This window comes from Aquarana catesbeiana, linkage group LG03, assembly GCF_042186555.1.
Source record: "Aquarana catesbeiana isolate 2022-GZ linkage group LG03, ASM4218655v1, whole genome shotgun sequence".
NCBI lineage: Eukaryota > Metazoa > Chordata > Amphibia > Anura > Ranidae > Aquarana > Aquarana catesbeiana.
In genome coordinates this window covers 475,845,095-475,872,316 of record NC_133326.1, presented here as the reverse complement: position 1 = coordinate 475,872,316, position 27,222 = coordinate 475,845,095, and the positions used below count along the sequence as shown (strand labels likewise).

The window sequence follows — 27,222 nt, the reverse complement described above, 5'->3', positions numbered from 1 at the left end:
AGGACAGCTTAGTTATCCACTCCACCAACTCTTCTGCATGTTCTGGCTCAATAACACAGCCAGCACTGGAAAAAAAGGACAAGCGTGTCCCACCTGCAGGGGATGCACCATGTCCATGACCACCACTTTTCACTGTGGACACAGAGGCTGCTTCCCCTCTTTTAGTGGCCTGTGAGTGTCTGCCTCTCCTTGTTGGCCTTTCGGACATGATGGGGATTTTTTGGGGGGGATTTTTATAACTTTTTATTATAGAGTGTGGGATGGAAATATGATGCTTGGGTGCAATACTTTTGTGCTTGGTGCACTATAAACCATTTTATTCATTGTTTTTTTTTATAAAGAAAATAAGGGCGCAGCAATTCTGGAGATTTTTTTTTACTGCTGCTGCTGCTGCTGCAAAAGGAATAGAATAAATGTAAACAAAATTTAAGAAAGCCAAAAAAAATCGTGGTGAAGCAGAAGGAAGACCAACTGTGACTTAGAAGAAGGAACACCAATTATGGAGAATTTTTTTTTTGCTGCTGCTGAAAAAAAAAATTCAAAAAGCTAAAAAAAAGGGAACTACTGCAGATGTAGAGGAGGAGTGCCTGCAATGCAGAATGGAGGAACAGCAATTATTCCCTAAATATTTTTAGTGCTACTAAATAAATAAAGAAATATATAATAATAATAAAAAAAAAAAAAAGGAAACCACTGCTGACGCAGAAAGAAAAAAACCTGCAACGCAGAAGGGGGGACAGCAATTATGCCCTAAATATTCTTAATGTTGCTGTGCCCAAAAAAAAAAAAAAAAAAAAAAAGGAAACTACTGCAGACGCAGAAAGAGGAACACCTGATGCTGCAAAAAAATGTATATAATAATCAATGAAAAAAATGTAATCAGGGGGGTGACACAGACGTGTTGTACACACCAACACTTCAGTGGCATCACTACACTGTGTTTTTCACAACAACACTACACTACACTACACTACACTGACTGACATTTTACTGCTTTTCTACCATGGACGCACCTTAGTTTCATTAATGAGTCCCTTCCCCCCTTTTTGTGTGTTTTCTTAATTTCAGGTCTCTTATTTTTTGGACCACAGCATACACACAGGCACTGCACCTGGGTTCAGGCGTTTTGCGGCACATATTCAGGTCATCTCCCCAGGGCAATCTCTTCATACAGCCCAGGGGATCCTAATTAGGCCTTTGAGTGGATACCTGTGGGGAGCCAGTCGTGAAGCTGCTTTTTAATTATATGGATACCTACATATTGTCAATGAATTATAAGTACGTGATCTTTACTTATGGTTCTCCCTAGGGGTGGGGATATTCAGTACTAACCATGTTTTTTATTCTGTAACCCCTTAGATGTAACTTTCTTTGTATGAGCCCTGATGAAGGAAAGAATTTCTGAAACGCGTCGGTTCAGTGAGATTTACTTACCTTCATTGACGGTCTTTTTATTGTATCCATATCCTTGTCTATTTTGCATTATGTGATTGTTGTCTCTTGATTTGTAACTCTTTTTGTTAATAAAAATACATATTGTCTTTTACATTGTATTACTTATGTGTTAGTGCCTTTAAAATCCCACTTTAGGGGATTCCCTTCTCTTTTTCATGTTATTGGGATGCGGAACATTTATGGACTCTACTCTCTGTCAGATCCCTTTATCGGCCGAAGCATACAGGTCAGGTGCCCTCTTTGGCCAATCATCAGCTATCAATGCACTGCGAGACCACGGTGCATTATGGAGCACTCGGCTTCGGGTGTACTTCCCGCAGAATGCCCCTTTTGTTTGTGTGTTCAGCGAACACACAAACACATGATGTTCGAGTTGAACTTACGTTCGACTCAAACATCAAGCCTATACCTAATTAAAAGCACATTAGGGAATCTTGAAAACATTTTTTTTTATTTTTGTTTTAGTTTTCGAGGTTGACTGGTAGCCAATTTATGGAGGTTCCTCATGGTATAACTCATTTGACACTTTCACAAATCATTCATTATCTAACACATCTGTCTTGAACTACATAACTTCAAGTTTGTGTCTAGCCAAAATTGTCTTAGTTTTGAATAGACTGAGGGAGGGTTAGAACTCCTTTCAGGTTTTAGCTGCTATAGGGTCCATTGTTAGAGACATTTACTCTTATTTGCTGTTCTGTTGACCATGTTTTCCCAGACAGGATGTTAGAACTCCCAAACAGTAAAACAGGTTGATACAAAAATGTTTTCAAACAGTAGAGTAGGGTAGACTGGAACCCTGTCAGATTTTTTTTTTTTTCTGTCTGTGTCACTGTTGCAAAGCATCTCTTGCTAATCTGGAAAAACTTAGTCAGCAGGATAGGAAGTGAAAGAAAATCTCCCACAAAACAGTAAAACCTGAGAGGTGTCTAACCCTTTCCCACTGGCACATTTAGTGTGTTTTTTTATAAAGCATTGCAATTGAATTGAATGGAGGCAGCAGGTTGTGACAAAATCTACATATAACGACACGCCCTAAAATTCTTGATGTGACACAAAGCCAAGCGTTACTAATGCTCAAATGTATACTGCCATTGTTTTAATTACCTAGCAGATGGTATGGAATCATGTATAACGCAGCTTAAATGATTATTTTTGCTGCATCTCTAAACCGATGTAAAATAGGTCCTAAAACTTGAAGGTGAACTCCTTGTGCAGTTGAAGTTGTATAACAGTATGGTTTTAAAGTGAACCCACATTAACCAACAACTAGAGTTTTAAATCAGATTGTTTGGTATGGCAAACCAGACAATTTTTAATGTAATTTTTTTTTTTTTAGTCAATAAAAGGGCAGTTGTTGGTCAGATAATAGATAACCTTGTTTGATGCCTCTCCTAGTGGATACCTAGGATGCAGTTTTTACCATGCCTAATAGTAGCAACTTCTTTTAAAAGCTAGAAGTACAGAAACATAGAGAAGGCATACATACCCTGTCAATCTGATGCAGGGCGGGGTTGGCGATTCCATAACTATAAAGAACAAAAAAATTAAATCTATATATTCACTTTGTCTTTTGCTATAAGTTTACAGCTGGGAACAGTACCCAAACAGTATCTTATTGACTATTCTGCTTATGGGAAACTTTTCTGCATTTATTTCTGAATTTGTAAATCTAGAGGTACCATTCTGCATACCTGCATTGACTTTTGCGTCTCCACCACCACCACCAATAGCAACTCTTATACGTAGCTTTATTTTATTTTCTGGGAATGGCAGTTTCAGACCAAACTAAAATAATTACAAGACATTCAACCTAGGTGCCTCTGAAACCAGAGTTATGATAATATTTGTATATGATATATGCCTATAATTAACAACTTTGGAATGGCAAAACTGCACAAATACTTAGCTATGCTGGATGCTGGCAATTTATTTAAGTTATTAGCTGGACAGAATGGAGAAGTACTCTCAAGGAAGTGCTTTGGATTTTTTTCAAAGAACAAGACATCTCATCTTTGGTTCTTTCTCATAATTAAGATTAAACCCTATGTGTACATATCAAGAGGTATGGGAGTGTTGTCAGTTCCCGACTTCAATAAACATTATTGCTGTCTCGTACAATCACTGTTTTAGATATATTGTATGCTCTGGAATTTAATTTGTTTGTTTTATCTTGGCATTAAGTGCCTTAGTTCTGAACAGTTCTTAGTAAATTATTTGCATGGGTGAAAGTAAAGGATATTGCAAAGTACTCAAGGGGATGCTTATCAAAAAGAGCTTATTAAGCTTTTATTGTTTTAAACCGTTTATTATTACATTTTTTCTTGAAGAATTGAGTTTTAGAGGCAATTTAAACCTCATATAGGCCCTTGTGAGTTTTTTTTTTTTTTTTTTTTTTTTTTTTTTTACAGAAGGGCAGTTGCCAGATTTTGTAAGGAATTGCTACCTTTCCATGTTTTAATGCAAAGAATGAATAACTGGAGAAATATGAAAAAGGATTTCCAAAAAAAATTAAGATTTCCCTACTGTCCAGTCCTGTGATTGCACTCTCAAAGTTGCGTTTTAAACAACAGGACCCACGTACTGTCAGTCAAACAGTATTTTTACTGGATAGGCTACAATACCAGATTCCACATTTGGGACCTACAGTTGGTGATATGTGATAAATTCCAGTTTAAAATACATAAAAATGTCTCTCTTTATGTCCTCTGAGAGTTATTCAGGATCTATAGTTCTCTGACGATTAAAATTTCCTTTCTCATAGTAATTAAAAGGATTGTAAAGGTCCTTTTTGGGTCTCTTGCCCGCGGTCTTGGCCCCTACCCCCTTCTGAGTGCCCCTAATAGCAAGTCTCTCAAGCCACACTCCTGTGAATGGACATTGTCCATTCATACACAGAGTGTGACTCGGCCCCCCCAAGTTCTCTCTCCACATTGGCTCACTGGTTGTGAGCCAATGAGGTAAGAGAGCCGCTGCTATCATGCACATCACTGGATTGAGATGGGGCTCAAGTAAGTATAAGGGTGGGCTTGGGACGAGCTGCACTCAGAATGTTTTTTACCTTAATGCATAGACTGCATTAACCACTTGCCGACCGCTGCACGCCGATATACGTCGGCACAATGGCAGCAGTGGGCAAATGGGCATACCTGTATGTCCCCTTTAATTGGCGGGGCTATGTAAACAAGCCATTTCCCCGTTCTGCCTTGTGACATGACAGAGATCACTGCTCTCTGTCACCTGGAGCAGTGATCGCTGTCATGTGAGTTGAAGCCCATCTCCCACAGTTAGAATCACTCCCTAGGACACACTTAACCCCTTCATCGCCCCCTAGTGGTTAACCCCTTCCCTGCCGGTGTCATTTACACAGTAATCAGTGCATTTTTATAGCACTGATCACTGTATAAATGACAACCATCCCAAGATAGTGTCAAAAGTGTCCGATGTGTCCACGATAATGTCGCATTCACAATAAAAATCGCAGATCGCCGCCATTACTAGTAAAAAAAAATAATAATAATAAAAATGCCATAAAATTATCCTCTATTTTGTATAACTTTTGCGCAAACCAATCAATATACGCTTATTGCAGTTTTTTTACCAAAAATATGTAGAATACATATCGGCCTAAACTAAGGAAAAAATTTGTTTTTTATATATTTTGGGGGGGGATATTTATTATAACAAAAAGTAAAAAATATTGCTTTTTTTTCAAAATTGATGCTCTTTTTTTGTTTATAGCGCAAAAAATAAAAACCGCAGAGGTGATCAAATACCACCAAAAGAAAGCTCTATTTGTGGGAAAAAAAGGACATCAATTCTGTTTGGGTGCAGCGTTACACGACCACGCTATTTTCTATTTTCAGTTAAAGCGACGCAGTGCCAAATCGCAAAAAGTGCTCTGGCCAGGAAGGGGGTAGAACCACTTTAAGCCATCTGCAACATTTTCATAATGCAGACATACGGGTTCATTCACAGCATGTGCAGAGATCTGCATTTTTTGCAGTTCCACAGGTGAAATAGTAAACCATGCAGAAAAATGCTATACACGTGAAATAATAAAGAAATCTCCCACCGGGCATGATGGTGACAAAATTATCCACCCAGCGACCTGAACTCACTACTTCTCCGACCTCATATAGCATTTTTCTGATGTCATTCAAGTGTAAACAAAGGATAGGATCAATGGCGTCAGTTTCCATATAGGGGTGGTTTGTTTTTCCAAATAAAGAACATTTTTGATTCCCTTTCCCTTAATTCAGTAAAGGACCTTTTTTAAGGTGCGGCTGTGTTTCTGTACAATACATTCTAGATTTTTGGTTGTTATTAAATAACCAGGGATTATGTACCTCTTTACTCATTTACATATAGGGGATATCTGAATTCACCCTTATGATAAAGGGTGATTCCAGATTTCCATAAGCCCCCTGCCCACAGACACTTATAACCTCCGGGCCAGGGTTGTGAGAAAGAGGACCTTATTCTCATTACCATTGGGAAAGGGTGCTTTGTCAAAAGAAATCCCTTATGGCAAAGTACCCCCCTAGGTTGAAGAAGGGGTGCATACATTCACTGCCCCCCATCCTTTCCAGCCTGCTGGGCTGCATGCTCAATATATTTTATTGACATTTTTGTGATTGCAGTGCCCCCAGCTAAACAGTTTACACATCTTTGGAGCGGATTCATTTATTTTTTGGAGCCCTAAGTGTGCCTGGGGAGGTCCTCGCTGTTCCGCTCCAGGTCCGGCGGCCCATGTGGTGCATTCCATGCATACGGCCGGAGGGGCAGGGGTGGCAACGCCGCCCACACAGCATGATTGGTCTAGCTGAAGGTGGTGTTTATTGTGCGTGTCTGCGATCTTCCGGCTTGTAAAATCATCCCTCTCCCGGGGGGCGGGGCAGCACAGTGCACAGGGGACCAGAAATACATGGCAGATCAGGAAGTGCTGGCACGTGCTGGGAGGACATGTGGTTGACAGTCTAGTGGCCATGCTTGATATGAATTTGTGGAATACAATGAGTAGGGGACGTTACATATTAGGACCATATCAATATAATTTTTAAGGACTTGGGATCATTTTGAGGCAATACTGAGTGTCTGCTGTGATCCTTGCTGTGAGAGCCAGCACATATAGGTATAACTATCATTTGTAGAGTTGTGCCCAACTAAGGGGGAGACGTTGGGAGGGGATTATCACGGTGCTTGCAAATAAAAATAGAAACCGTATATAAAGAGTTATAGTTTAATAAAGGCAAGATTAAAAACCAAACAAAGCAGTTTGTTGAGTAGTGTTTAACATTTCATTGTGATGGTGCTCATGTTAACAGAAATACATGTTCTTTTGTATTGATTTCATGGTTATTTGAGATTGGATTGGTTTAGACACTGCTAACTAGGTGTCCTTATTGTGGGCTTTATATCTACTGTCCTTAAATACCCTTCCTATATATTTTACTAATCCCAATTCCATCCTTATTTATCACTATATCCTCTCTCTGTTTATATATCTGTGGTTTAATTATTTTCCCTGAATAGATTGAGACAGTAGTTCTGTGTACCTTGTGGTATCATTTCATGAAACTTAATTTTTAAATGTATATCTTTATAATTAACCCTGTTTACCCTAGTTTATAAGCTAATATTCCAAAATACCTCTTTGTATGGTCTCTGTAAAAATGTAATTCCCAGGCTCCTCCACTCATCAAATTATTATTATTAGTAAATCCTTAGTTAATCTCATACTGTTTTAAGACGTTCTGCCGATTTTTTTCTTCTTCCGTTCGCATTTTTTTTTTTTTCCGTTTCAGAGTTATTCATTCCATCTTTATTGGACATATGATGTTCTATATTTTAGGTGCCCTCCACCATATGCTTTGAGTTAATTTTCTTTTAAGCAAGTAATTTGTCTGGAAAAATCTTCATCTATCACAGATTTAATCCTTATGCACCTTCTTGCGATTTGCATTTTGGTGCGACTTTTTCAAATGCCTGATATTTTCCGTCTTTTAGCTTGGTCGTTGTGTGTCCTCCGTGGCCACACAGTGCCTCCCCATGGTGGTGGTTCCTCTTTTGGCAGTAGCCCTCTCTGGGAATTTTGAGGCGGTAAGCTCCCTTTTTTGGTGGACATTGGCAAATGATGTAAATTTGTTTGTTACACGCATTGATGTATGTCTATATTTGAAATATTTTGCTTATGTTATATTTTCTATTTTTGTACAGTTGTCATTGGCTGATTTGTATATCCCCTGATGAAGCCATAAGGCGAAACATGTCGGGTTAATATACGAATATGAGATCCCTGTTCAATATGAACTTTCGCCGTATGACCACCATCACAATGAAATGTTAAACACTACTCAATGAACTGCTCTGTTTGGTTTTTAATCTTGTCTTTATTAAACTATAACTTTTTATATATACGGTTTCTATTATTATTTGCAAGCACCGTGATAATCCCCTCCCAACTTCTCCCCCTTTTTTGAATATAAGTATAACTATGCTTCATTTGACATGTACACTGTGCTTTTATTAGAATATGCCATGCAGCAATTAGTGTGGAGTGCAAGTAATAGCTGATGTTTTATGGTAGCCCTTGGATATTATAGTCTCCCTACAATCATGCATATACCTTGTGAATGTTTTTCATTTATAATAAAGGACCACTACAATCTGACTTATACACTGTTATATAAAAACGCTTAGTAATGTAGGCATGGGAGCCATGCCAGATTAGTATAGTGTAATTTAAGTTGGTTAAGATAGTTGAACACCTATAGTAAACTGGGTATACATAAATGGAGCTGAGGAGGAAACTTATGTGGATGGGCAATGTCACATAGGTGACATTGCCCATCCACATAAGTTTCCTCCTCAGTTCTATTTTGAATATACTGTGAACAGTATGCATTCCTTAGATTCTTCAGCCGTTTTGCAAAGGGCCTCAGTAGATGCACAGTGACCGCTTGGGGGAAGTTTGGTGGATCCATGGTGGAAGGATGGCAGCATTACCAAACTGATAGTGTTATGGTTTCAAAGTATTGCTGTTTTTTCTAATTTTTGTACACATTTAAGTGAATATGTTAAAAATTCTATGATTCCGTCATTGGTTGATTGTTATAGGATCTGTAATTTAATAATTTAAATTATATTGTAAACATGGTATACCCTGTCTATTCCTGAAGAAGGATTTGTTTCCGAAACGCGTTGGGTCTGTCTTGGTTTGGCAACAGTGCAGTCAAGTTAAAGCACTATTGAAAATGCATGACATTGTTTGACAATGGACAATGAGGTATTCTGTATCTGAAATCCATTTAGTACAAATACTAACTAGCCAGCCTAATGTCATTTTATGATTTCTTTTATATGTGATATAAATAAAGTATACACTATGTTTTTATAAGATACTTTTTGTTTGGATTACACATTGCCTAAAAAGTCCCATGGGATATTTGTACATCTAAGTATCTTTGCAAACATTGGGTGATTTACTTACTCATGTTGAAAATTGCCATCATCATTTAATTCAAACATATTTTGGATTTCTACCTGAATAGTTTCAAAACTGTAGTCTGATCCTGAGCTCTGAGTCATAATAAAAGCAGTTCTAAATAACAAAGCATATGCACATTTTTCATTGTCATATGGCACATAACATCTGCATTCCATTTCTATTACCCTATCACGTCTCCTTCAGATATATATTCACTGTTACTCAGCTTGAGTCCTTACAATGGGCTCATTTCACTAAGCAGTAAGTAGCTTGAATTGGTATAACAATATTTTTTTTCATCAACGAGAGACAAAAAGTAACAGTGGAATGGCTTAAAATATGAACTGTTATTGTATAACACATGCAATAGAATAGCTCACACATAGAAAAAAGATCTTAAAGGAGAAGTAGAGCCAAAGCTTGTTTGGCAGTACTTCCCCTGTGGATTGCAGGAGTGCATTTAGTTCTGCACTCCTGTGACTCGTTTTCGGCAGACAGCGGACTGAAGCCTGCTGTTGGCTGATGTCACAGAGCCAGTCCAATGCTGCATCTGTCCCCCCGCCGGCTCTAAGACTGAGAACCGAGCGATCAGCAGTCTTTGATTGCTTGGTTTGGTCTTAGAGCCGGCGGGGGACAGATGCAGCATTGGACCAATGCTGCATCCACCTAGGTAAGTATGATTTAAAAAGAAAAAAGTCTATCTTCTCTTTTAAATAGCCTATATGCTTGTATTTATTCTGCTCTGGGTATGATCTCTGGTTAATAGACCCAGAATTAGAATGAACAGATAAGTAAGAGTTGGTCCTGCCATATACTGTTGCCTCAGGTGCTATGGTGGTAGGAGAGCAGCTGTCACAGAAGCTTCTCCTGTCTCTGTAAGGCTCTCATAGGATCTGCTGGTAAACTGACAGTGAAGACCTGCAGATTACATAGGTATGTGAGCAGGGTCTAACTGCACCCACGCACGTGGGCTAACACCTCACCTGAAGACGTGCTCACCAATGCCCGGAACCAGGCAGAGGATGTGGTCATGTAAGAGAAACCTGGGTAACAAGCGTGCAGTGGTGCGCAGGCAGGGACATTCCAAGAAGTGCACAAGAAAGGACATGTACTGGGGCATGCGTGACATCCTGCCACCTCATCGCCCGTATGACTGCCCTATTGAACTTTTATCAGGTGCTGAAATACCCTCTTCCCTCTTTCCGAAGTAGAGCTTAAGGCTTTACATCAGTACATCGACGAGAACTTGGAAAAGGGCTTCATCTGGCCGTCCAAATCCATTGCGGGTGCTGGAATCTTTTTCATGAAGAAGAAGGATCATACCCTACGTCCCTGTGTCGATTACTGGGAATAAAATAAAATTACTGTTAAAAACAGATGCCCTTTATCCCTGGTTCCAGAACTATTCAAACGCTTCAAAACATCCACTATCTTTACCAAGCTTGAGCTGCAAGGTGCTTCAACCTAGTGCGGATCCGCGAAGGGGATGAGTGGAAAACGGCCTTTCGCCCTAGGTTCGGGCACTACGAATACCTTACTATGCCCTTTGGGCTATATAATGCTCCGGCCACATTTCAGCATTTCATTAATGATATTTTCAGAGACTTCCTTGACCCGTTCCTGATTGTATATCTAGACGACATCCTCATCTTTTCCCCCTCCATCGCAACACACCGTGAGCACGTTAAAAAAGTTCTTGGCCAATTAAGAGATCATGCGCTGCAAAGGCCGAGAAATGTGAATTTGAGAAGGAGACGATTCAGTTCCAGGGGCACATTATTTCAACATCAGGCATCTCCATGGATCCCCGGAAAGTCAGATCTATCCTTGAGTGGCCCACTCCTACGGGCAGGAAAAGCACACAGAGGTTTATCAGGTTTGCCAACTTTTATCGCAAGTTCATTAAAAATTTCTCTGCCATTATTTCTCCTGTCACTCAGCTAACAAAGCAGAATACCCGTTTCCAGTGGACATCTGCAGCCCTAAAGGTGTTTGATCAGTTAAAAACTTTGTTTACTACTGCACCTATCCTGCAGCATCCAGACCCTGCATCAACTTATGTCCTCGAGGTGGATGCCTCAGAGAATGCCGTAGGTGCCATCATGTCACAATGCCAGGGAACAAAGTCTCTGTTACATCCCATTGCCTTCTTTTCCAAGAAACTCAGCCCCGCAGAGAAGAATTATGACATAGGAGATTGGGAATTACTGGCCATAAAGACAGCCTTGGAAGAATGGTGTTACCTGTTGGAGGGAGCAGCTCACTCCATCTTGATCTTTACTGATCACAAGAACCTCGAGTATCTCAGGACTGCCAAACGACTGAGACCCCGGTAAGCCAGATGGGCACTATTTTACTCCCTCTTCTCCTTCCACATAACCTATAGGCCAGGTACCAAGAATGTCAAACCTGATGCGCTTTCTCACATGTACCCAGAGAAAGGAGAATAGCACTATCAAGACACAATTTTACCTGTCCAGTGTTTTCTGCTGTTACAGACAGATCTGATCACCCAGCTCAAGCAAGCTTCCACAAGGGACGTCCTGCCACCTGGTGAGAGCCTCCAGGAACAAGAGGGGTTATTCCGGTTCAAACAGAGAGTGTTTGTTCCCCCAAGTCTGTGCCCCAAGATTCTCAACCTGTGCCATGATCACCCCCTAACAGGACACTTTGGGGTAACCAAAACTACAGAGCTTGTGCAATGTTCTTTTTGGTGGCCAAGTTTAAAAGCCAATTGTAAAGACTATGTGGGTACCTGTGGGGTCTGTGTTCAAAACAAGAACGACAAAACCAAGTTCTGGGGTCTACTGAGACCATTGTCAATCCCCAAAAGATCTTCGCAAATGATTAGTCTGAACTTTATTCTTGAACTCCCCCCCCATCTGAGAGGTTCACTACCATCTTTGTGGTCATTGACAAGACTCACGAAGATGGCGCACTTCATCCGTATGTTGGGAACCCCCTCAGCAACAGTGACTGCCCATACTTTCATCAAAGAAGTGGTCAGGCTTCATGGGGTACCTAGCAGCATCACTTCCGATAGAGGAGTGCAGTTCACGTCCAAATTATGGAGAGATCTTTGCAGGGTTCTGAAGATCGAAACTTGTTTATCATCAGCCTACAATCCCCAGACGAATGGCCAAACTGAGGGAACGAATCAGACCCTAGAGCAGTATCTTCGGTGCTTCTGATCCTTTACCCAAGATGACTGGGCATCACTGTTACCCTTGGCAGAGTTTGCTTACAACAACGCACGCAGTTCATTCAGCCCTGGAACAAGCCCCGTTCTTCCCAAATTATGGATATTTCCCAGCCTTCTTACCTGACACCTTACCTGATTTCTCGGTCCCTGCAGTCCAGGAAAGAGTAAGTGATCTCCAATCAAATTACAAAGTGTTACAAGATGCCATTTCCAGGGCTCAATGGGATAACAAAAGATTCTTTGATAAGAAGAGGAGAGGAGACCTGAAACTTCAAGTGGGGGACAAGGTATGGTTGTCTACTGCCAATTTAAGATTATCCTATCCATCTAAGAAGTTGGGTCCTAGATATATTGGCCCATTTCCAGTTAAAAGAGAAATCAATCCAGCAGCTTACGAACTTGTGCTTCCTGCAACTTATAAGAGCCATCCGGTCTTTCACGTGTGCTTAGTAAAAGTCGCTAGACCAGATCCTTTCCCTGATCGCGAGACGGGCCCACCGGCACCTACTTTGATCAACGGTAATGAAGAGTATGAAGTTGAGACAATTGTAGATTGCAGAAGACAGGGGGCACCATCCAGTATTTGATTAAGTGGAAAGGCTATGGACCCAAAGACAATTCTTGGGAACCAGAATCCAATCTCCATGCCAAGAGACTAATACGGACTTTCTTCCAGGCTCACTCCGATAAGATGCTACGAATGGGCATCCGGAGGTTGCCCATTGGGGGGCAATGTAAGAGAAACCCAGGTAACAAGCGCGCAGTGGTGCGCAGGCATGGACATTCCAAAAAGTGCACAAGAAAAGACATGTACTGGCGCATGTGTGAGCGCGAGCCGGTGCACGCATTGCACCTATTTAAACCTGCCAGTGACATGCACACTTTGCTGAGTGGTCTTTTCAGCTACTGCCTGTTTACCTGATCTGTACCAGTTCCCTGTATCCCAACCCGGCTTGCCTGAACCTTCCCTTTGACCTCTGCCTGCCTACTTGTGACCCTGGCTTGTGCTTGACTCTGCTTCTGCCTGATGTTCCTGTGCTTCATTGCCCGACTGTGTACCGCACCTGGCCTGTGTCCCGTCTCTGCCTCTGCCTCACGTCTCTGTACCTGCTCTGTCCGGCTGTTGATGACCCCTGGCTTACGTCCCGACTACGCTTCCAGCTGCTGATTCAGCGATACGGAGCTTCTGTTCTCAGTTCTGGCCCAGCGCTCTCCAGCCACCTGGTTGCTGCCAATACCCAGCCTGAGCCATCTGCTACATCAGGCCTCGTGCCACTCTGTGTCCTCCACTCCCTGTCATCACTACCAGGGGTGTTGGACAGGAGGTGCCAGAGAAGTCCCCTCTACAGCTCAATCTCCACCAGGTATGTGACAGGTCATGTGAAGAATCAAACATTAAGGGAGTCCCCGACTCACAGGTGAGCCACTTGTGTGCGGCATTATTGTACAGAGTTCCTCCTTAAGATGTTTTTTCCAAGTAATGACACACTTGTACTGACGTATGTATTGCATTCAGAGGGTCGTACAGAGCCATTGCCCACTCCACCAGTCCAGCATACCTCCATTACCTTACTCCCAGTATCGGAATGAAACCCTGATGGAACACATAGAGTGGGTATCACACATGTCCTAAGTTAACTCGTTGCTTCCCATACCTAGTGATCAGGCCTTAGATCTCCGTAACGCTAGTCTGCTCTTGGTGACTGAAGGAGACGGACAGCTAGGGAGGGAGTCAGAGCACCAACCCCCTCGCTACCGGAGGACCTGTCACCTAACCAGGTACCAAGCCAAATGACTGGTTGCTGTAGCTGTTCTTTCCTTTGGTTGCCCATAGCAACTACCTCCTCTTCTTTGCCTTGCGAGTCAACCTTTTGTAGTGGTGTTTCTCATAGTGTTGTTATAACATGCACCCCTTCAATGGCTTTAGGCCAGGCTAAAAGGAGGTGAAACAACTTTATTGAGAATTCAGCAGAACATGGATAAACATCCTCCTCCTAACTACACCTAACTGTTGTTGCCCCAGCGTACCTGCAAAGGTGAAGTCCTTTTGGAAAAAGTCTAATATTGGTAGAACACAAGTGGAGGTGTCTACAGTCCCTGACAAAAGTCTTGTCACTTCTCTATTTTGAAGAAACTCCTGCTATTAACCTGACTTTTAATTAATCAATTGGTGTTAGAAATAGCTCATATGAAAAGCTAAAGCCCTCCCAAATGATGTTTAATGCACTGAAATAAATTAGTTTCACTGAAAAAAGATTTATCATTTAATCAAGACAGACAGGTCAAATTTTGGCAAGACAAAAGTTTTGTCGCCTATACAGAAATTGAACAACTTTACTGAAAATCCAAAAATATGTCAGCAAATTAAGTAGTGGTGTTGTGAGATCCAAATTTAATATCTTGTATGACTTCCATAAGCTTGAAGGACAGCATCCATGCGGTTTGGCAAGGATTCATACAATTTATTGATGAAGTCATCAGGAATAGCAAAGAAAACAGTCTTGCATGCCTCCCAGAGTTCATCAATATTCTTTGGTTTCGTCTTCTATGCTTCATCTTTCATCCTACACCACATATGCTCAATGATGTTTATGTCTGGTGACTGAGCTGGCCAATCCTGGAGCATCTTGATCTTCTTTGCCTTAAGGAACTTTGATGTGGAGATGGAAGTATGCGATGGAGCACCACCCTGCTGCAAAATTTGGCCTTTTTTATGGTTGGGAATATAAGAGGTAGCTAAGATTTCTTGGTATTTTAGACTATTGATGTTGCCTTCCACCCTGCAGATCCCTCGCACACCCCTTACTGGATGTAACCCCAGACCATGATTTTGCCTCCAACAAACTTCACTGTTTTCTGGGTAAATCTCGGCTCCATGCGGGTTCCAGTAGGTCTCCTGCAATATTTGCGGCGACTATAGTGTAATTCAACAGAAAATTCATCTGAAAAATACACCTTCTGCCACTTTTCCAGAGTCCATCCTTTTAGCAGGCTGTGGCCCTTGGCAAATGCCACACGGTTTTTCAATTGACTTTTGTTTAGTGCTGGCTTATGGGCACTAATTCGACCATGGAGGCCATTTCGAGGCAGAATCCGACAAACTGTTCTGGTTGACACAGGGAATTCAGGTGACCAGGTCTCGTGGAGCTCTGCTGCAGTGGAAAATGGGCTGGCCTTGGATTTTCGAGCCAACAAACGGTCCTCTCGAGCAGTTGTCTTGCGGGTTCGGCCTGACCTGGCCTTGTCCAAAACGTCTCCAGTCTCTTCAAATCTTTTCAGCAGTGGATCTGGTCTTCAGCCTCTTGATAATCAACACTTTAGTCTCCGGGTGAATCTTAGGCATGTTTGCAGAGGTCTAGTTGCAGTTGAGAAGGTCTAGTGTACTGGTGTTCCTTTTATACACACCTGAGACCTAATTGATCCATTATTAGTCACAGGTGAAGCTCATATAACAAGGCGACAACACTTATGTCTTGTCAAAAATTGACTCAATGGGCTTTACCAAGCTGTGAATATTAGAATACTTTTTGTCAGTTTTGTTTTGCACTGAAACGTTATTACAAAAGCTGTTGGGATTAAAATGACCCATTTCTTGTAACAAAATCTTGATTAGAAATATATTTTAGCGGCACTTCAGGTCAATTTGTACACAAGCGACAAGACTTTTGTCAGGGACTGTATAGTCACAGGGATCCCGCTGAGTTTAGGCACTTATGTGGTGGACTACAGGCCCCAGCAAGCATCTGCAAAGTTTCCGTCCATGTGTATGCTTTTTAGCCCCCGTCCCTTGGGACCCAAACATCTTCCCCTTTATATCACACGGAGTTGGAGACTGGACTCCAGAAAAAGCCCGCTAACATGATCAGGGAAAGTGGCAAGAAACATTAACCCTTTCTCGCGACCTTGGCAGCCAAATAGCTAACTACACATACAATACAGTAGGCAACCTGCTTGCAGGGAGACCAGCTCTCCCAGTGTAACCTACAGGATTCCACTGTGAAATTAACAGCTGTAACCCCCTGAGTGTCTGGAGTTCTGACAGCAGCTTCCAATAAACACAGAGGCAACTGCTGTCAAACTTTTATACCAGAGTTTTGCAATAATCCTGAGACTCACATTGGAACCTGCCTGTCCAACTAACAGTGGAGCCCACAGACTACACCAGGAAACTTGCTCTCCAAGTGTAATCTTCAGGGCTGGGACATCACTTTGACCCTTACAAATACAATAAGAAATCTGTATGGGTGTTATAAATAACTACAACAACAGGTAGCAACATTCCTCATTTGATACAAATCTACAATAAAATATAGCACCCAATACGGGACTTTTAAGGTACCAATATACATCACACCTAATGTCAGATGTTAAAACGATATCCAAAATGTACTATTGCACAAAATCATTTTAAAGTCATTTTGTTACCGGTGCTTACAAACAAACAAACAAACAAGTACACGCTGAAGTAGACAGTAGTTTCTTCCTACTCTCTCCCACCCATTATATAACCTATGTTATCCAAAAAATCACAAATGGCTATGACAATAATAATAATTTTTCATCTTTGTTTACTTTGTTATTATATTGGTGCCTTGAGAAAATGCTATGTATAAGAAACTTAATTTTGCTACCTTTTTTAAAGATGCAAATCATGGGATAAAACTTGCTATAGGTTGTAGGCTACCTTAGTTTCCTGATGGAAGAATCACTTTTGGTTTTGATTAAAATAAAAACTTGGCTCTATTTTTCTATGCTTAGTATAACTAAATAATTGGTTTAAACATGTTGCAAATCCCATTCATCATATTCAATCTTCTAAGGACCAAATGGTGGTAACCCTAGGTGTGACAGACAGAATCATAGTTTCTGCATCCTGCCATGGCTCAGGCACTGGGTCTGCAAACACAATGGAGGTTATTTACTAAAGGAAAATCCACTTTGCACTGCAAGTGCACTTGGAAGTAAAGTCGCTGTAGATCCGAGGGGGACATGCAAGGAATATAAAAAACAGCATTTTAGCTTGCACATGATTGGATGATAAAATCAGCAGAGCTTCCACTCATTTCAGATCTACCCCTTAGATTTGGAACGACTGCACTTCCAAGTGCACTTGCAGTGCAAAGTGGATTTGCCTTTCATAAATAACCCCCAATCTGTTTCAGCTCAAGAGGAGGAGCCCACTTTGCACTGTTAAACTTGGGTGCCAGAAGACATTGTGCCAGCATTTCTTCTTAAAGCGGAGTTCCACCCATTTTTTGAACTTTCTCTATATTCCATTTCCTTAGCTCATCCTTTTCACATTGGCATTTTTATTTAATTTTTTTCTGCTTAGAAATACCTTTTTTATTCCATTTCTTCTTGACTTACACCCCTATTACCCTAGGCGATTACGTCACTAGGCGATTTGCAAGGGTTCCTGGGATAGAGGCGTCATGTGCAAATCGCCTACTGCCAAAATCTTGCGTTATTTGCAGATGACGCAAATGGGTGAGAGAGCCGCTCTCTCTTCTCTGATGACAGGAGGAGGGGAGCGAGTGGAGGAAACATTCTGACAGCCCGCAGCTTGCCTCCTCCCCCCTTCACACCGCCACTGCCTGAGTTGTGCTGAGCTGCAGCCCGCTGGCCCTGTCACCACTTCACTAATGGGGGGGCGGAGGGAGCTTGACAGCACCCACTACAACAAGCCAATGCCGACATTCCTATAGCAATCGGTCAGTAAGAAGGACGGTCTCGCTGAGGCATTACTGCTCATGCACATAAGTCCAGGAAATGAACACAGTAGGACTTCAGATGCCCACAGCCAAAATGGAACCTGCCTGCTTCCGAGATCTGTGAGTAACAAACTATTTTTTAAGAAAGTAAAAGTGCAATAAATTTGACATGTTAGGAATGTATATTTACAAGTTTTGAGAATTACAGAGCAATCTTTAAAAAACAAATGTTTGGGGGACTGAAACTCCGCTTTAAAGCAGATCTCGCATTTAAATGGCAAGGTCTGCTTATTTAGAGTGGGTCCCCACCACCTAGCAGAAATGTTGTACTAAACTGAAAGCAACCCTGTGTGTGTGTTAAATTAATATACATCCCTTTCCTCACTGTCACCAATGTTGCCTAGGCAAGGGTGGCAACATCCTTCCAGTGAAATTCCAATAAAGGCTAAATAGCCCAAACTGCTGAAATGTCTTCTCACAAAATTCGGGCTTCCCAGCATTCTCCACAATCAAGATGGTGACATCATCCTCTGCATTACCTGGGAGGTAAGGTAGGTATATTAACTAACTTTTTCCTCCTTATTTTTTTCAGTTTAGTGAGCTTAACCATCTTCTGACCACAATACGTATATATACATTGCGATTTGCAAGTTGTTTACCGGGGTTATGGCTAAAGCTATCAGCCATAATAACCCTGGTATAATTTTTTTCTGCTGGAGGTTGCCTTTCTCATGAAAGCGATCCGATTGGCTCACTAGCCACTGTATCGCTTTCCGAAGCAGTGGGAGGGGACATTTAAAGCACCCTCATCCTTCTGGGCTTGCGCGCAAAAGTGAACGCATACGTAAATCGTGCACGCATATGTAACCAGCGTTCGCACCACACATGTGAGTTATTGCCATAAACATTAGACCAAGAGTAATAATTCTAACGCTAGACCTCATCTGTTACTCATAACAGGTAAGCTGTAAAGGCATTTAAAGAGGCGCCTATGGAGATTTTGAAAGCGGAGTTCCACACAGAAATGGAAAGTCCGCTTTTTGGAACCCTCCCCCCCTCCGGTGTCACATTTGGCACCTTTCAGGGGGGAGGGGGGTGCAGATACCTGTCTAAGACAGGTATTTGCACCCACTTCCTGGCATAGACTTCCACGGGAGTCTACGCCTCTTCCCGTCCCTCCACGCTGTCTCCTGGGAAACACACAGGTCCCAGGAGATAGCGGGGACCAGCGGTGGCTCGCGCATGCACAGTAGGGAACCGGGAAGTGAAGCCGCAAAGCTTCACTTCCTGATTCCCTCACCTAGGATGGCGGCGGCAGCTGCTGAGAGTCGAGCGAGTGATAGGCGTCTGCTGCCGACATCGCTGGGCCCAGGGACAGGTAAGTGTCCATTTATTAAAAGTCAGCAGCTGCAGTTTTTGTAGCTGCTGGCTTTTAATATTTTTTTTTAGGTGGACTCCCGCTTTAAGTATCGTAATTTGTCGCCATTCCATGAACGTGTGCAGTTTTAAAGCATTACATGTTAGGTATCTATTTTCTCGATATAACATCATCTTTCATATTATACAAAGAATTGGTGTATATATTGTGTTTTTTTTAATTCATTAAAGTATTTTTTTTTTTTCAAATTGCGTTTGAAAAACCGCTGTGCAAATACCATGTGACATTAAAAATTGCAACAATCACCATTTTATTCCCTAGGGACTCTGCTAAAAAAACATATAATGTTTGGGGGTTATAAGCAGTTTTCTAGCAAAAAATACTGTATTAAACTTGCCAGAAAAGGCTTGGTCTTCAAATGGTTGTGCAGTGTCTGTTTTAAACAGCATAACAGCTAGTGGGTCCTTCTTGAATAAATGTATGGGATAGGGAATGCTGGACAGGACCTGCACCATATTGGCGGGTGAAACCTATACTGTTTAATATAGGATAAAACCCTAACAACTCCAAATCTCCAGGGTGATTTTTTTTTATCCCGCTTTATTAGTAGTCTTGCGTAATGTACAGTATCAATAATATAAAGCAAAATGCAGTGGCAAAATAATGTACAGAAAAAGAAAATGAATACACTTTTGTAATGTATAAGTAAATGATCCTCATTAATCTGTAAGATCATTTTAGAAGAAAACTCCTTAAAACTATTAAAAACACAACAATATCTCTTTGGAAACCTTTTGTTCTAAATGGTTCAGAGCAAATGGGGGCAATTTATAGTAGGTATAGTGGAGGATGGAATCGTTTCCCTTTGTTTAATAAATCCAATTGATTTACTTTCAGTTTCAGATCTATAAACAGGAACACAGTGCTCATTTCAGTCTTTGACATAATAATCTAAAGCTGTATATTTTTCCTTCCATTTAAGCCTGATTGTACACGTAAAACAAATGTCTTTCTTCAATACGGTACATCAGCTCTCCAAGCAGTTTAGAAAGGTAATTCTGATTATCAGTACTGAGATTTTACTGATATACTATATATAATTGAACAGAGCGTCAGCTTTGTCCCCCCTTTTTTTTAGATTACTATAGCTTAGTGTTCAGGTATAACTGATTTCTATTCTCAAGCAGAATGTATGGGAGTCTCCATGCTTGGAATCTCACCCAATCAGCTTCTTCCTTACTATGTTAAAGAAACCCTGTCACCAGAACATCCATTTTGACAACACTCTTCCCATAAGATTATAGATTATATGTGCATTAAATGTATTTTATGCATGTCCTTTACATGTAAAAGTCTCCCTTGTGTAAACATCCAAAAACCTGCTGAGTACCATCATCTTGGATGGGATGTAGGTAGTGCAGCAGACTTAGGGCTGTCACTCAAGTGACTCTCTAAAGTACTCCCCTTTGCAGGTCCTAATAAAGGTGGTTTTAAACTGCAGGCAAAGCAGATCAGGGCTTCATATTGCCTTCAAACTCATGTGTTTGAGCAGTACTGTATTCGAATGGAAAAGGCTACATTTGACAAGGAGGCACCTCGACAGTAACGTGCCTTTTTTGCAGATATCTTTGATTTTCAATAACTTTCACTAAATTTTTAATATTCTTTGTGAATTGTCTTTTCCTGCTTGTGTGACTTACTCATTGCCATTCCCAGCCATTTTATTACAACACTGGGATTGATCATTTGACTATATCAGGAAGACCCTCTAAAATTTGAAAATCAGGTTGATCCTGCTAAAACTGGGATTTTTGGATGATTTGCTAACTGCTAAAGTAGCCATATTAAAAAGGCATTTCCTGAGAGCCTAACATACATATACACTGAGTCTCTGTTGGCTATACTTGGGCTGTATACTAAAGCTAGGGATCCATTCAAGAATGGCCCCATTCAAGTAAACTATACTTCCCATGATGACAGAGGATTGTGAGATGGGACAATGCATGTAACATCAACACATGTCTTGATATCTGGCTGTGGACTTCACATGTAGGGTTAGGAAAACGTTAGACACAACCTATATTACTGTCAGAATCACTGTATATCTTTTAAACAATATGCATCTGTGGGCAAGCTCTGCAGTATATAGAGTTTTGATTTTTGACTTCACATACACTTTAGGTTTTACTACTTTATGGTTGAGCTTTACAGATTCTTGTATCACCTCCTTGTTAACTGGAGAGAGGAAATTATGCTGATTCATTGTCCAATGAGCAGGCTGGACAAGTGATTCATAAAGTTACATTGCTAAACAAGTTAACTGCTTTCACCTGCCTGGCTATACAGTGTAGAAGATGTGAGTAAATCAAAAGACTGTCTGAAAATAATTTCATAGCCTATAATAGATAAACAGCATGCATATATTTTAGCTTTTAACCTGGATTTCCACTTTTAAAAGGACACAGAAGTCCACATTTTAAAGCTGAACTCTAGGAAATGTTAAAGTCCTCCCATGCAGTGGGGCTGCACCCACACTTCAGTTTTTGACTGCTCTTTCAAGTCTAGGGGACCGAGTAAAGCAGTTGCTTACCTGATCCTCCAGTCCTGCAGACTCCACCATGCTGCAATATGGGTCCCTGCAGCCTCATCTCCTCTGCACTCCGGTGGTCAGATGCACCTGACATCTTCAAGGCCGATACAAGGACCATACCCTTACAATGGACATGAAGACACTGACACTGCATAGGGGATCATCTTTATTGGGGAAGCAAAGATTAGGTAAGTAAAACTGCTTTTACCATCCACTAGACTAAACAATCATTTAACCGTTGCTTTGTGGGCACAGTCCCACTGCAAGGGAGGACATCTACCTTTTCTGAAATTGGGCTTTAAGTTTTACTATGTTCTGCATGAGCTTTACAGATTCTTATATGACTTTGCTGCTTAATGGATAGAAATGATGATTCAAATCCATTGTCTGATGAGCAGGCTGAAGAAGCGTTGAAGGAAGCTTCATTGCTGAACCAGATTCGTTTTTTCAGTTGCCTGGTTACTGTACATGGTACAACTGGCTGAACACAGTTTAAAAATCCTTGGTAGACAAAACAGCAAAAATATAGCTTTTTACCTGGGGATACACTTTAAAGATGACACAGCAGTGAACAAATGGGACCAACTTCTGCTTGTAATGGAAAACAATTTTAGCGTTGGCCAGAATAGCATGTGACATCCAACCAACAGGTCTTGGCACCAAAGGTGAGCAACCCTTGCTTGAAATGTTAAATGGTATTATCTTTAAAGTTGTACTTTGCCTGAGTTGCAGATCCTGGTAGTACAAAGTAAAATTAAAGAAGAAATAAAAAAAATTTAAAGTTAAAAATATATATCCATAATAAGCGCAGTGGATTAAAGCCAAACTAGAATAACTGCTGTTGAAAAAATCCCCTAGCCTAATCACTAATTGACCTGTTGAAGTTGTGTGTTCATTTGTTTAATGGTCATAGATACTAAAGAAGCTGCTTGTGGCTGATAGCTTGAAATAAACTCCTTGGGACTTAGATAAGGCAATATCCCCTAAGAAAAATTACGTTCTAAAAACCTTCTGTTTTGTAGAAATAACATTTATAATGAAGAGCTTGTTTTCAGGAAAAAAAATACTGGTAGTTGTTTCAATGAGAATACAAATGCTCTTTAAGATACCATCCTATTTAATGAAATATATTGGATTTTGTAACCAAGTACAGTAATATATTGTAATGTATTGTTGAATTCAGACTGGGATTATTTACAAAGAAAATGCTATTATTTAGGACAAACTACCTTTCTTCTGAGAGGCTTAAAAAAAGGAATATGAGATTCTAAAAACAGGGATATACTGTATACTTCCATCTGAGTATACATACATATTGATCACCTGATATATTGCCACAATTGTCGGCTATCTAGGGAGTATGTTGGATTTTCTATACATTTGCTTTATGTCAGGGTAAAGATAGTAAAAGATAAATTTTTTTTTTTTTTTCTGTCCAATTATCATTTTTTTCCATAAGTCATTTAAAGCAGTGCTTTGACGCTTTGGGGCTCATTTCCTAAATATTGTACTGCATCTTGCAGTTACAGATCTTCACTCTGAACTTTATGGGCTTTTAGTCACTTGGCTGCAGAAATTACAGGCTCTATTATTCTAAGTGGGCCAATGGTTCTGTTATTTAGACACATAGTGGGAGATTTACTAAAACTGGTACACTCAGAATTTGGTGCAGCTGTGCATGGTAGCCAATCAGCTTCTAACTTCAGCTTGTTCAATTAAGCTTTGGCAGTAAAACCTGAAAGTTGATTAGTTTCTATGCACAGTGGCACTAGATTTTGCATTCTCTGGTTTTAGTAAATAACCCCCATAGTAGGCGAGTGCAGAAAGTGACATACACTGGAACAAATCTTAATTGCCCTTGTCGATGCACTTAGAATAAAATTATGTTCCTGCTAATGGACAAGCTAATGACTTTATCCCAATCAAGTCCAACTGTAGTATTTAGCACTGTGACCTCACAGTTGAGTTGAGTTCCAACTGTTGAAACTACCAGCTAGGTAAACAATTACAAAGTTCATTCTAACCTCTAGACATTTAGTATAAATTAGTTAACATTCCACCTTGTGGAATGACAAGTGCACTCACATATCATACATATGGATCACAAATAAACTAACCAACCAACACACTAGCAGTAAAGCCATCATTAACTGTAAGGGCAACCAAGTGAGTCATCTTACTCCAGATGGTGGGCAGGGCTAGCCTCTACTGTGATTGGCTTTAGTAGTGGCCAATGACAGTAAGGAAAAGGTTGCCAGTAAAAAACATGGCTTTGACGATCGGCTCAGAACTGCACATGCACTGTTCTGGTCCGGAGGCAGCCTGAGCCAAGCCAAGTGCCTGCTGCAGTGTGTTCGGGCGGCGCCGGTGGGGGTGGGTTTGGAGGAGGTGGTGCCTGAGCGTGTGGTGTGATGTCATTGTGCAAGGGAGCTGAGTGGAGCAGCCGGAGCCTCATGTGCGGGTCTGCAGGATGCAGGCAAGGCAAGCTGAGAGCAGGACTGTCAGTGCTGTTTGGACTGGCGTGGACTGCAGGGACCACCTGGCGTGGAGAGAGACTGTCACTGTGACTCAAGAGGTGATGTGTTGTGTCAGTGAGGTGTCATCATCATCGACTGTGCTGCTGCTGCACACTGCTGTCAGTGTCTGTTATTTTTCAACAGAACAAGGTGTCTTGCAGTTGCAGCATTTAGAGGGATGAGGCAAACCATTTACCACTGACAGGGGTGCTTACAATGGTCAGTTTTATTTATGTAAAACCTTTATCCCAAGAGAAACAAGAACATTATTGTAACTGCTTAAAGAGCGTTAGCTAGAGCTTGGCTTCAATCTGTACATGGATAAGCTGATAACCATACAGCATACAGTACATGGTCACACTAACTGGGTAAAGGTATCCACATGTTAGCCGAACCTGTGGGCAGTTCACTAAGGTGTCCAAATGTCTTTAAACAAAGAGAAGAGAAAAGAATAAGGGAATAGTAGGGGTTGTCGGAGGAGAAAGGGCGGCAAGTTCCCAGGGGTTCCCTAGGTAGCCACATAGAAGGGATGATTCATTCTTAAGGGGCCAAGAGTCATCATTTGGGGAGCAAAACTGAGGCATCAAAGTGAGAGGGGAGATAGTGGTCCACCCATGGCTGCCAAACTTTAGTGTGTTTTGCGACTCTGTCATGCTTGTGTCACTATTCTTGGATTTCCATACTTTTACTATAGATTGTTTGTCTGCTGTTACTACCTGTAGTAGTAACTTAAACTGGGCTGTTAAAATAGTTTCAACTCATCAATGCGATAGAGCTAATACCGGGTCGGAGGCTAGCGGTGTCAAGAGCAATGTTGATAGAAACGAAAAAACATCTGTCCAAAACGTGCGAACAGTACAAGAGCACCAAAAGTAGGTGACAAGTGCCCAAGCCCCCCGCAGTTACAGAAGCATGGCGACAGAAAGTAGGAGACACATTTGGATATCCTGGGAGGGACCAAATACCAGCAAGTCAAAACTTTGTAGTTTGCCTCCCGGGCGACAGTGTTTTGGGCTGAAGAATTGATATTTGACCATATTGTAGCCCAGTCCTCGGTGTCAGTGTGACTCTGAGGTCAGTTTCCCATTTATGCACATAAATCAGGGGATTGCAACCAGGTTTTCCTAAGATTTGTTGATCATCTATTTATATTCATTAATTGTGCTAATGCTACTGGAGATTAGTGACATTTGGGGAGCGGGAATTCCCTTGCCCTTATTTGGATTGTACTTTATATATTACCTGTGGCATCTCAGTGCCTGATGATGTCAATTTTGACGAAACATGTTGGTCAGAACATGGATCGCTGACGTCACCATGATCTGTGGTGGAACAATGAGAGTACGATTTTAATTGATTGCCAGTTTGTTTACTTAACTTTGTGAGTTTTTAGTATTGGATTTATTAAAAAATGTAAAATCGTTTACTTGCAATATGTGGAATGCTCTTTTTTATATTTTATGTGATGATTGACTGGCAGTGTCTTGCTCCCACACTGGAGAGATTACCTTTTAGAGATTTAACCTCTTATGGTTTTGAGGTCTTAATATTTGGTGTAAACGTCCTTGTGGTGGCTAGCGTTCATACAGAGGAGTCTAATTAAGGATTTGGGAGTGGAATTTTTCCAATCATTTTTTACTCTAAGGAAGCTCTTTGGACTTCTTTGGTTTTACTATTATGTGTTAAGTCGAATGGTTCACTTTTATCACATATTATACTTAAAATGGTAGCGCAGCATATTTGAGAAATAGCATTTGTTTATTATCATATATCAAAATATTATGTGACCGGCTTCCCTGATGATATCGTAAACCACTGAGTGCAGAATTGTATATATTTTTGTGGAAACCAGCCATCATAATTCCTCAAACAAATAAGAAAAGCAGTAACTGCCCACACAGCTCTCAGATACTATGATGCCAATGAAAAAAGTGAGAGTTCAATGTAATGCCAGTAAGAAAGGACTCAGAGCAAACTCTATTGCAAAACAGTCAATCAGTTGCCAATTCATCAGAGATATGCACAGATTGAAAAGTAATATCTGGCCATAGTATATGGCTGCCAGAAATGTTACCATTAGAAAGCTTATAAAGACTCAACATGGAGTCTGATCACAGGAAATTATTTTTAAAAAACTCCTCTTGAAGCCCCAAAATGTTAACAGCGCATACTACAATAAAAACAAAAAAAAACTAAATGTAACATACAGAAAAGGATTTGAAAGTTATACTGCAAAAGTCTTGTCAAAACTCCCTAAAAGCTACTTGAAAGGAAACACCCCAGACCAGGGGTAGGCAACACCCGGCACTGGTGCCCGAAGCGGCACACAAAGCTTCTTTTGCCGGCATTCGACTCCCTCCCCATCAGCAGAGCAGCACAGGGAAGTGTCAGTGAGACACTAATGCATTCCAATTTCAGTTCCCCCTGCACTGAGGGGAAGGCACTGTGCCCCCACACATTGTAAAAGATGGGAAACATTGTTTGGTTCTCTAACTTTGCTGTAGCTGCGATTGTCAGCTTTTGTGATGGGGAAGAGATTGGGTTCAGTTCTGCTAGGGGGGCAGTCCCTGTTTCCAGGAGGAGGAGGACTGTCATTGGCCACTGCTAAAGCCATTCACAGTAGAGGCTAGCCCTGCCCACCATCTGAAATAAGATGACTCACTTGGTTGCCACTACCAATCTCAGAAAGAGGAGTGTGTGGAATTACTGTTGAGCTTTGCTGAAATTATTCTTGAACCTTTGTGTCACTTACTACTGAACCCCTGCACTCTCTGTCCCTTCAAGCCAAAGCCAGTATTCAGCGCAATGAAAATCACACCCAACTTTTCCTGTGGAGCAGAGCACCGCACTTTTTCTTAGCTGCAGTGGCACAGATGTGCAG

At 41.1% G+C, this 27,222-nt stretch overlaps 1 long non-coding RNA gene across 4 annotated transcripts in view; it reads right to left on the bottom strand.

Moving 5' to 3' along the window:
• LOC141132505 (uncharacterized) overlaps positions 1-27,222 on the bottom strand; it is a 283,878-nt gene that overhangs the window by 223,863 nt on the left and 32,793 nt on the right. The window contains exon 4 of one of the 4 annotated variants that reach the window (XR_012242916.1): positions 2,262-2,984. The exons of the other annotated variants lie outside the window; for them this stretch is intronic. This is a non-coding gene — a long non-coding RNA (uncharacterized lncRNA). Of the gene's footprint in view, positions 1-2,261; positions 2,985-27,222 lie in introns of those variants that run through there. 4 annotated transcript variants of the gene reach the window in all.